General features: G+C 44.7%; 1 protein-coding gene across 1 annotated transcript in view; it reads right to left on the reverse strand.

Moving 5' to 3' along the window:
* The window catches only part of DKK3 (dickkopf WNT signaling pathway inhibitor 3), a 106776-nt gene extending 95712 nt beyond the window's left edge, over window positions 1-11064 (reverse strand). Inside the window, exon 1 of the mRNA XM_068261692.1 lies at window positions 10986-11064. The gene's annotated coding sequence lies outside the window, so the exon portion shown is untranslated. The remainder of the gene's footprint in view (window positions 1-10985) is intronic.
* Between the last annotated feature and the right edge of the window lie 472 nt (window positions 11065-11536).

The raw sequence follows: 11536 nt of genomic DNA on the forward strand, positions 1-11536 counted from the left end.
CGTCGCCCCCCGCCTCCACCTGGGGCAAGGGAGGCGGGGAAGAGCCCCTTGTCCATGGATTGAACAAGGGGCTCCGGGGGGGTGGGGGAGCCTTGGCCGCCCCTCCCCCCCGGAGCCCCCCCCACACCATGGACCATGCGGGCTGGTATAGCTCAGGGTGCGAAGCCCCAGTCGGCCGGGGCTCCCCATTCTGGCTATCCCAGCCTGCATGGGGGACAAGGGGTTACAGAGGCTCGGGAGGGGGGACCCCACGTCGTTTTTTTTTTCATTTAATTTCCCACACTCAGAACATTAAAAAAATAAAAATTGATACCAAATTAAAAAAAAAAACAAAACGACGTTTTAGGCCTTTTTTCAAGTGCAGGCGATTTTTATAATCGTCCACAAATGCTTGTGCAATGAATCTCTATGAGAAGGTTCATATCAGCGCGGTTAGTGCGCTGTGCGTTGGGCAAAGCAGTGCCTGTACCATTTTTGAGGCGTTTTTGCTATAATGGAAAGTATAGGAAGAATGCAAAACGCTCACAAAATCGCTTTGTGCAGCAAATGCGTTCGCGTTTTTAAAGAGACTCCGTAACAAAAATTTCATCCGGTTTTCTTCCATCCTACAAGTTCCAAAATCTATTCTAATGTGCTCTGGCTTACTGCAGCACGTTCTACTATCACCAACTCTGTAATAAATCAGCTTATCTCTCTCTTGTCAGACTTGTCAGCCTGTGTCTGGAAGGCTGCCAAGTTCTTCAGTGTTGTGGTTCTGTGATGCATCTCCCCCCTCCAGGCCCCTCTCTGCACACTGCCTGTGTGTTATTTAGATTAGTGCAGCTTCTCTCTGCTCTATTATCTTTTACAAGCTGGATAAATCCTCCTCTGAGCTGGCTGGGTTTTCACATACTGAGGAATTACATACAGGCAGAGCTGTCTGCACTCTGCAGGAAGAAACAGCCTGACACTTCAGTGGAAGATAGCTGCAGAGGGAAAGAAACACACAAATGATCTCTTGAGATTAAAAAGGAAGGGTGTATACAGCCTGCTTGTGTATAGATGTATTTTCTATGTGTAGATATACTGTACATCAACCTACTTCCTGTTTTGGTGGCCATTTTGTTTGTTTATAAACAAACTTTTTAAAACTGTTTTTAACCACTTTTAATGCGGCGGGGAGCAGCGAAATTGTGTCAGAGGGTAATAGGAGATGTCCCCTAACGCACTGTTATGTTTACCTTTGTGCGATTTTAACAATACAGATTCTCTTTAAGAATAAATACATTGTATTTATTATTTTCCAGGGCAAAGAGCTCACTTCCTGACTTGCATCAGGGAGTGGATTAAAAAACCGCCCTGGAAAAGCGCTTTTACCTGAAACGCAGCGCGCAGTGGAGTGCCGGGAGGGAAAGTGCACAAAACCGCAAAACGCTTGCGTTTGTGTTTTCGATTTTAGGCGCGAATGAGGCCTGAAGCTGTTTTTCTTGGTTTCAGCATCAGAAGCACCTCCTATATTTTTTAGTGCTGTATAGTGATATGTAACGCTGCCCTCCCAGCGATGCTTAGCCTAGGCTGTTTAGCTATGCAAAATTCTCCCCTCAGAGCATTGCAGGAGGACAGGAATATTTTCTTCTGGCTTTAGAACTCTCAGTAAACAAACATTCCGCAGAGATCATCTGACAGAGCTATAGATGGTGCCACCTGTAATACATTTCAGAATGTAAATCAGCAAAGATTTTACAATGCGCAAACACTGGCTGACATTTTTCCCTTTGCATTTTTAAAATAGAGTTTCTCAAAAACTACAAGGTCTTTTTGAAAAATTATTTTTGACTTGTTTTGACTATTCCCCTTCGCATACGTAGCAATTCTGGTGTCGATAGCATGTATAGAGGCTTTGCTGTTAACCGCTAAAGTCTGCAGAAAATAATGTTACGTGAAATTGCAAAATTAGAATTCTTGATTATGTTTACATGTGAGATTAACCTTTTCGGGACCATGTGCATTAGATTCTACGCCGCACTTGTGGCTGTTCTAGCCTGATGCAGCGTAGAATTTACGCCGGCCCGCAATTTCCGCTCCCGACGCGATCGTGCGCACCCGGAGGGAGAGATTAAGCTGTCATATGACAGCCGACATCTCCCCCGAGTGATCAGCAGCCATCGCTTATGGCTGCTGATCACGTGATCACTACGATCGCCGTCGGATCGCAGTGATCACATTGACAGTGGAGGCGGCAGGGGGGAAAAGAAGAGGATCCACTCACCTCTCTGCCGTTACCGCGACGATCGGCACCCCCCTCCACTCTGACCGGCATCTCACGGAGCGTCTGACGTCAGCGCCGGGTCCCGGCTTGATGACGTCATCAAGCCACGACCCGGAACTGATCGTCAGACAGAACGGAGATGCCGGCCGGAGAAGAGGGTCCCGTGCGGCTCATCGCTGGAGCCTGGAAGGTAAGTGAAGGCTGCTGGCACAAGGGGGGGCCCAGGCCACCATGGGGGGACACCAATCCAGGCAGCCACAGACGGGATCCGGCCACCTGACCCCCCCCCAAACGTGCGCACCCCCTTCCCGCGCAAAATGCCTGGTCCTTAAGGGGGGGTAGGTGGCTGGTCCCGAAAAGGTTAACTATGATTTTTTTCCCGAAATGTCAATCCAACAGTTGGACTGACTTCCTATCAGTCTTATCAGTTGTGTGAACAATAGCAAGCAACTTTTTTTGGTTGTTTCAACTTGTTTCACAACAAAAGTTGTTTGATAATTGTGCTGCATAAAAGACCGCTGTTCAGTGTGTGTGACTGGGGATTTAGGAAAGATAAGGAGAGATAATAAATCATGAATTAAGCCAGATAGGGAGAGATAAACAGATCTGCTGGGGACTACAAACCGCACCCTGCTGGGGAACTACAAACAGAGCCCTGCCGTGGGACTTCAAAGTGAGCCATGCCTTATGCTAGGAATACACGCTGCGTGTTTGCGGCTCGATTCTGCCGCCCGTTCGATTCCCCGCTTGATTCCGTGGGCGATTCTCTTCCGCTCGTTCTCCTTATCTTTTTCCATTGTCCCCTATGCGGAATCGAGCGCGGAAACGATCGGGTGGTATAACGGACGTGTCGGAAATGATGTATCGAGCCATCTAAATGGCTCTAAATCCAGTTGTGTATTCCCAGCATTAGGACTACAAACTGCGCCCTGGTAGGGGACTAAAAACTGCATACTGATGGGGGTCTACAAGCCATGCCCTGCTGTGGGACTTCAAACTGTGCCCTGGTGGGGGACTAAAAGCTGCACTGTGGTGGGGGCCTATAAACCACGCCTTGCCATAGGACATCAAACTGCGTCCTGCCATGCGGCTTCAAAACGCGCCCTGTCATGAGATAATAAGTCTAGTAGTAAATCAGCGACTATGCAACAGAAGGAAGCCATTTATTCATAGCCAATGAGGCCTTACAAGCAGGCAAGGCTGGTAGCTCATCTAAATGACCCGGGTTACCCTTAATCATATATTCTAACACCGGGCTGCGCCACCTAATGTCACTAAACGCAAAAACACAGTGGTTTCGCGGTCACACCATTCCAATTCAGTCAATATTAAATGATGCTGGACTGCGCACTCCACTATTCCAAATAACCCCTCGAAGAAGAAACACTGAACATAGTGTAATACGGATTTCAATCAGTGAACTCCACCCAGTCATCGTTAATCACATGTATTTGCCAAACTCGTTCCACGCTGCTATCCGCTCACCAGATGCTGGCCGCCTCAGACTCAGGTGGATCTAGCGTTATTTTTCATAAATGACCTCACTGGCTATTTAACTCTTCAATCATCACTCTAATCGTAAACCAGATGCTTGCCATATAAAACGCAATGAAAATCCCATAGCATAAAACTGCTTTAAAATGAAAGCCATGTGTGCTATGTTGCGCACTCACGTCTGCACGCTTAAATTTGGACACATCAATGAACCAAGAGCGGAGTTTGCCAGGGCTATCGCGGACCAACGACCCGCAAGCAAGCCGACCCCCCATCTCTTGGCCCACTTTTTGGGGGTCGAAAATTTGGCTTGATTGCGAGTATATACGGTATATTTAACGCAAAACACAATTGCTGTATAATTTTTTTGGAGGTGTCTTGGCTGAAAATTGCCATGTCCCAGTTGTGCGGTTGGACTTTGGACACAATGTGGGCTGCACGACCGCTGACTGGAACTTATGCCTAATGTTAATTCACAGCCACTTTTTTTTTTTGGGGGGGGGGGGGGGGGGGGGGATTTTAAGTCCCCACATCATCAATTAGTGTTCCCCTTTACAAAATAATGATGCTACATGCCTCATATACCCTAAAAAACGTTTTAAAGCAATTTAAAGGCCACTTCCGCTTTTCTAGCCGGATATCTGAATTTGCCCGGATATCCCGGATACTAGGGTCGGATATCCGATTCGGATCGGAAAATTTTGAACTCGGATATCTGACCCGGATCAGATATCGGGGTATCCGGATCCGAATGGGATCCGGATTTTGAAAAGGGGTATCCGAGCAGCACGAGCGTCCTATCTTCCCTAACCCATTAGCCGTGGCTCCAATCCCTACAGTTACCTCCAGCCGGTTCCTGGTTTCCCCTCGGGGACGTCAGACGCACTGGCTCACCGGAGGAAACCAGGATAGTGCCACCTAGTTGGTTTATGGATGGGTAACAGTAAAAAAGGGCGCAGGAGGCTAGTGGACAAATCGGGCGCCGCCATTCACTCCCATAATAAATATCGTTTAATGGGCGCCCGATAGGAAAAAAGGGCGCCGGAGAAAAATAACGTTTTAAAAGCGGCGCCCGGAGACTTAATGTTTTATTACTGCTTCTCATGATTACACATTATTTAATGATTTATATATTTTTTAATATTATTTTTAAACGAAAAACAGTACAATATTTTTTTTCAAACATTATTTTTAAACGAAAAACAGTACAATTTTTTTTTTTTTTTACATTATTTTTAAACGAAAAAACCGCACAATATGTTTTTGAAACGTTATTAATGCTTATCACAGGGGGGTCTTAGGTTTAGGCACCAACAGGGGGGTCTTAGGTTTAGGCACCAACAGGGGGGTCTTAGGTTTAGGCACCAACAGGGGGGGTCTTAGGTTTAGGCACCAACAGGGGGTCTTAGGTTTAGGCACCAACAGGGGGGTCTTAGGTTTAGGCACCAACAGGGGGGTCTTAGGTTTAGGCACCAACAGGGGGGTCTTAGGTTTAGGCACCAACAGGGGGGTCTTAGGTTTAGGCACCAACAGGGGGGTCTTAGGTTTAGGCACCAACAGGGGGGTCTTAGGTTTAGGCACCAACAGAGGGGTCTTAGGTTTAGGCACCAACAGGGGGGTCTTAGGTTTAGGCACTAACAGGGGGGTCTAGGGGTTAGGGGTAGGTACAGGGAGGGTTACTTAGGCACCAACAGGGGGGGTCTTAGGTTTAGGCATCAACAGGGGGGTCTAGGGGTTAGGGGTAGGTACAGGGAGGGTTACTTAGTAATTTTTTTTTTAAACGTTATTATACGTTTCACTATTTAAACGAAAGATTAACGTTTTTACAATTGCCGATTTAATGCACATTATTTAATGATTTATAACTTTATAAAACATTAATTTTAAACGAAATACAGTACAATACATTTTTAAACGTTATCCATGCTTATAGTTTAAAACCCCGCGCCCTTTTTTCCCAGCGCCCCTTTTTAACGTACGCTTATGGATGTGTCCAAATACAATAGTGGAGATGTGAGAGTACAATATAAAAAGGTTTTATGGTGTTTTTATTGCATTTTATATGACAAGCATCTGGATTACGATTAAAGTGAGGATTGAAGAGTTAAATAGCCAGTGAAGTCATTTATGAAAAAAATCACGCTAGATCCACCTGAGTCTGAGGTGACCAGCATCTGGCGAGCGGATAGGAGTGTGGAACGCATTTGTCAAACGTGTGATTTACTATCACTGGGTGGAGTACACCAATTGGAATTAACAGTATTACACTATGTACAGCATTTTTTCTTTCTAGGTATTATTTGGAAAAGTGAAGTGTGCAGTATCACTTAATAGCCTTATGCATACAAGAATGAAATACACACATTACGGGTGTACAGGGCCAGATTTACCATAAGGCACTGTAGACACATGCCTACAGGCGCCTGATGATAGAAAGGTTGCTCACAACCCTCCCTTAGCACCTCCCTCCCTCTTTCCCTATGCAGAGTCCCGAGCAGAGCGTAAACGTGAGGCTACTCACTCAACTCTTTGCATTCCACTGACGAGATCACCTTTCAGTTTGGAGCACCTCTAGCTAGTTAATACTGAGGGTACTTCTGGCTACCTAATGCTAAGGGGTACCTATAGCTACCTATGACAGCAGGTCAGGGGAAGTAAGGGAGAAGGGACAGCTGGGCCAGCCAGCACACTTGCGGTGTGGTTCAGCGAGAGTTTGTAGGTTCATAGAGGGCAAACTCTAGGGTGCCAGGACATCTGTGCCTATAGGCTCCTGTGAGGTAAATCCGGGCCTATGGGCATAAATAATATACAGCACATGCTGCAAAGTAGCCACAATTTTAATTAACCCAACATGCTGTGCCCCTTTCAGTGTGCCTCATACACCTACAATATGCCTCATTGTTCTAACATCAATATCACTGCTCCTCAGGTCAGAATTTCACACCCCCTTCAGGGAATAGAATTCAGCTTCTAAAAAGAGTTAAAAAAAAAAAAAAAAAAAAAAAGTACTATTGTACTAAAGCTGGCCACACATGTAAATATTTTCACCCAATGTTCCAAAACGATCGGTTCCTTTCTGAAAAGATTAAAGTCAGAAGGTATCGATTCCTCCAACACACTGTACATCAATTTACAATAGATTCCAGTAGGATTGAAAATCGATTGAACTGCAGAGTTGCACTGTTCAATGCAGAGCAAAGCTATAGGCCATCCATCTGCCAATGCTCTTGCCCCACCTCCGATTGTTCTAAATTTTCCATCCTGTCTGATTGATACTTTCAATCGATTGCCTTAATGTGTAGGCCCGCCCCTTGCTTCCAGGTGCTCTAGGCCATGGCCTTTGTGGCCTTGTCTCAGATACAGCCATGGAAGGTGGAGGGAACAGAATCAAAACAGAGGCAGAAAGTGTCTTTTGCCTTTGCCAATGAGACAGAGATAAGCGATCTTGAACTGCTCTCTGCAGTAAAAGTATATGGTTTTAGACACAGAGAATTTCAGTTTTGGGAATATAATACCAAACATACAAACATAGTATGATTTGGGTTATGGAAGAAAGGTACAACCCCTGAGGGAAATCACCTGAATAAATAAATTGCTTTACATAGATGCCTGAAGGAAACCCACACAAACATTGGGAATGTGTACAAACCAACCTGGGGCTCAATGGAGGGAGTTTATATACTTAGCCACAAAAGCACCATGAAAAATGCACACATGCTTGCAGGAAATAGAGTCTCACAGGGAAATCTATTTGACCTGGTTTGGTGAATGGGTTAGGTGTAATGACTGATTTGTTTGGCCGTACTTTTGTTATTTAGGATGGATATATTTATTACAGCATCTCCTATATTTTGCCAGTGGTCACTCAGTCGCATGTAAAATGGCAGCGGTCACAATCTTTTGTAAAATGAAGGCCAGCTCTTCAGTCTCTAGTAATATGGCAATGGTAACAGCAGATATTTTTGTATATTTGTGGGCACAAACTCTGCAAATCTTTTTCTCTGTTGTGTCCAAGAAGGTCCACTAACAGACTTGGGCCCGAAAGCAATACCATTGTTCTCCTGATTTTTCTCCTAGGTGAAACTTTGACAACTTGTTAATAAAATGCCTGTTAAACTATAAGCAAGCAATAAAGTGCTAAGAATAATGTTGACAGTATTTTTACCCCTGCTTTGTGGTACTTTTTAAAATGGTGAGTGCAGAAAAGTTCTTTTAAAGGGAAGATGAAAAATGATCTCCTACGAGAAAAGTGAACTGGTATATGGTCCTTTGCGTTGTACATATCAGTAGGCGGTAGATCTACAAAGCAAAGCACCATAGCCTGAAGTTTGTATTGCAGTTTAATGCATTATAATGACTGTGAACTGCTATGGATACTAAACATAGACTTTAATACAAAGCCTGCATGCAGCGAGTTAGGATAACGCAATCAGTCACAACGCTGTACAGTGAACAGGTCCATAGAATTGTATGGGCAGTGAGGTGACATGCAGAATTATTCTGTGATGCAACTGAGCCTGACAGCCCTGTCCTATACCATCAGGAATGGCGATGAGCAGAAATGCCAGCATTCTTTTTGCATTCATTTTCACAAAAATTGTATAAAATTCGACTTTCGAGCAAAAATGCCTTCAAAAATTATTTAGCAGCAATACATTTGTGATGTTTTTCAAGTTGTTTTGCAACTTTTCTTCTTAATAGGTCTGATTTTTAATGTTAAAGAGAGACTGAAGTCTCATAAAATTCACGTTTTTATTTTAAAAATCACTTTAACATCATTTACCTAAAACGCTGCATCTCTGCAGCTGCACACTAACTGAATCCCCCCAAACTCCCCGGGGGGCAATCCGGGCAGCGCTTCAGTGAGAGGCAGAGCTGCAGTGAGAGGCAGAGCTTTCAGCTGCAGCTCTGCCTCTCCACGCGTCTATCAGCCCGGATCACCGCCTCTCCCCCGCCCCTCTCAGTCTTCCTTCACTGAGAGGGGCGGGGGAGAGGCGGAGATACAAGCTGATAGACGCGTGTAGAGGCAGAGCTGCAGCTGAAAGCTCTGCCTCCCATGGAAGCGCACGGGGCAGCAAAATCCAACCAAGAGAGTTGTGGATTTTGCGGGAGGGAGTTTGGGGGGGATTTAGAGTTCAGCTGCGGAGATGCAGCGTTTTAGGTAGGGCAATGATGTTAAAGTGATTTTTAAAATAAAAACGTGAATTTTATGAAACTTCAGAGTCTCTTTAAAAGCCATGATTTTTCAATTCAATTTTTTTTTTGCGATTTTTAGTACCAGAAAAAAAAATATTTTACTTTTTGCAAAAATTAATTGCATTTTTGTAAACAAATTCTCAAATTCAAAAAATAGCATTTTCGATGCGAAAAATTACTTTGAAGAAAATGCACAAGCAACACTGATCAGGAACCTATTAGCGAGTGAGACACATTTAAAGAGGAACTCCAGTAAAAATAATGTAATAAAAAAATGCTTAATTTTTACAGTAATTATGTATAAATGATTTAGTCAGTGTTTGCCCATTGTAAAAGCTTTCCTCTCCGATTTACATTCTGACATTTATCACATGGTGACATTTTTACTGCTGGCAGGTGATGTCAGTGGAAGGAGATGCTGCTTGCTTTTTTGGCAGTTGGAAACAGCAGTTATTTCCCACAATGCAACAAGGCTTCCACAGTGTGATGTCAGGACCTCAGAGCTGACATCACACTGTGGGAGAGGTTTCACCACAAAATCAGCCATACAGAGCCCCCTGATGATCCATTTGCAAGAAATAGATTTCTCATGAGAAAGGGGGTATCAGCTACTGATTGGGACAAACTTCAATTCTTGGTTACGGTTTCTTTTTAACTGAATATGTCGCCACCATCGGGCATATATTTGGAACTCCGATTCTGACCTCGCTGCTGGATTTTCTGAGAGTGTTCCTAAGTATGGGTTGCTTGTTGTAGATATGGTCTCTGCACATCAAAATATAGGTCTGCACATCAAAGCTTCTCCTCAATCCATTCTATAAAACACAATTAACTAACGCACTCTCTAAAGCTTACTCAGTTGAGCAGAATTCTAAAGAGCAGCCCCCACCAGCCCTATAACAAAGTGTTATGAAAAATTGTCCCCTGCGTGTTAAAAATGTAAGACAACCCTGTTCTATGCTATAAAGAGTCTAACTGAGAGGATGAAACACCACACCAACGTCTGGATTTCCCAAGAGACAGATGAAGAAATTCCCATGAGTAAATCCCACTGCTGGGTTCCCTGTGAGAGTCCCTTAGACTGGTTCGGGTGTTGCGGGAAAATGTTTTGTTTAGCTAAACTATTTAGAACCACACAAGCCTCCCATAGATAAGTCTTGTCCCGTAAAGAGACCCTCTAAGCAGGGGCGTAACCTAGAGGGGAGCAGCCCCTACGATTGCAGTAGGGGCTCCGAGCTCTGAGGGGCCCAACTGTAAAAATTATCTTCCTTCAAGCGTACGAGAGGAATCGGCACAGGAGACTTGGGCGCAGGATACAGCCTGTATGGCTTATCCTGCTCCTGCACAAATTCTCCTGCGTTGGAATGAAAGTGTTCATCCTTCAATACAGTAGACTATACTTCAGATTAGGTGTTTTTGTGGCTACACTGTTATGGGTTTTATGACCCTTGTGAGATGGACCTCAAGGCTGTAAAGGGCACTAAGAGAAGCGGTGTGAACATTGGGGGGGCATCAAAGTTTCGCTCGGGGGACCCATGAATTGTAGTTACGCCTCTGCCTATAAGCACAGAGGATGAACGAGATTGTCTTATATGCTATAAAGGGCCCACAAGGGACACCATTACCCAATTATGTCATGGCCATCAGGACCTCCGTAGGAATTCTAATGAGTAGATCTCGCCTCTGGGATTCCCAAGAGACTCGCTAATCCCGCAGGCGATGCAGTTGGACAGCAACAATGCAAATATTAACAATTTTGTGTGGAGCTTCCTTTAGAGCAATAGCAGTGGTTACATAGGCACTCTACAAAATGTCTATGATCTACCTTATAGAGTTTATCATTATGGAAAGTCCATTTTCCTCTAGGAGTTAACCCCCAATGCTCCCAGATGACAGCCATGCTCCAAAATATTACGTAATAATGAGACTGCAGGCTTGCAGCAGCACCTCACACACCTGCAGACACACAACGGACGGACAGGCGCACACACAGACGCAGGACATGCAGTATATTGGAGAATAAGCCCCCTTCCCTCCCTGCACTGACCTGCAGCCGAAGGGATGCTGGTGAACAATGATCAGATGCAGCAGCAGCTAAGCCAGCCTGGGAGCAGGGAACACCCACCAATCTGCATACTGAGCTGTGATTGGAGGAGAAGGTAGACAGACGTCACCTGCACAAGAAGGGGGGAAATGGGGCGGACCACGTGTGCAGGGAAAACACTTAACACTCAGAAAGAGCACACGTATAATAATGTAACTTCTGCATGGCAGGGATACGATGTATAATAAATTCCAAGGAAAAAAAATTGCTGCTGAAGCCACAAACGAAATTTTGGTCTCCATTGCAAAGAATGTGAAGCGTCTAAAATTAGAACAGCTTTTTCCTCTGAATCATGTCAGAATTGCGTAAGGCTAGGTTTACACTGGGGCATGGCGTAGCCTGTAAAAACACACAAGGCAGCAGAGGGGAAAAGTTTCATTGTGCAATACGCAACGCATACGGTGAAGCATAATACATACAAAGTAAGCTTCACTTTGGGGAGGGGAAAGTCAAATTGATTTAAAGAACTGAAGTGAGAGGTATATGGAGACTCC

Source organism: Hyperolius riggenbachi, chromosome 11, assembly GCF_040937935.1.
Source record: "Hyperolius riggenbachi isolate aHypRig1 chromosome 11, aHypRig1.pri, whole genome shotgun sequence".
NCBI lineage: Eukaryota > Metazoa > Chordata > Amphibia > Anura > Hyperoliidae > Hyperolius > Hyperolius riggenbachi.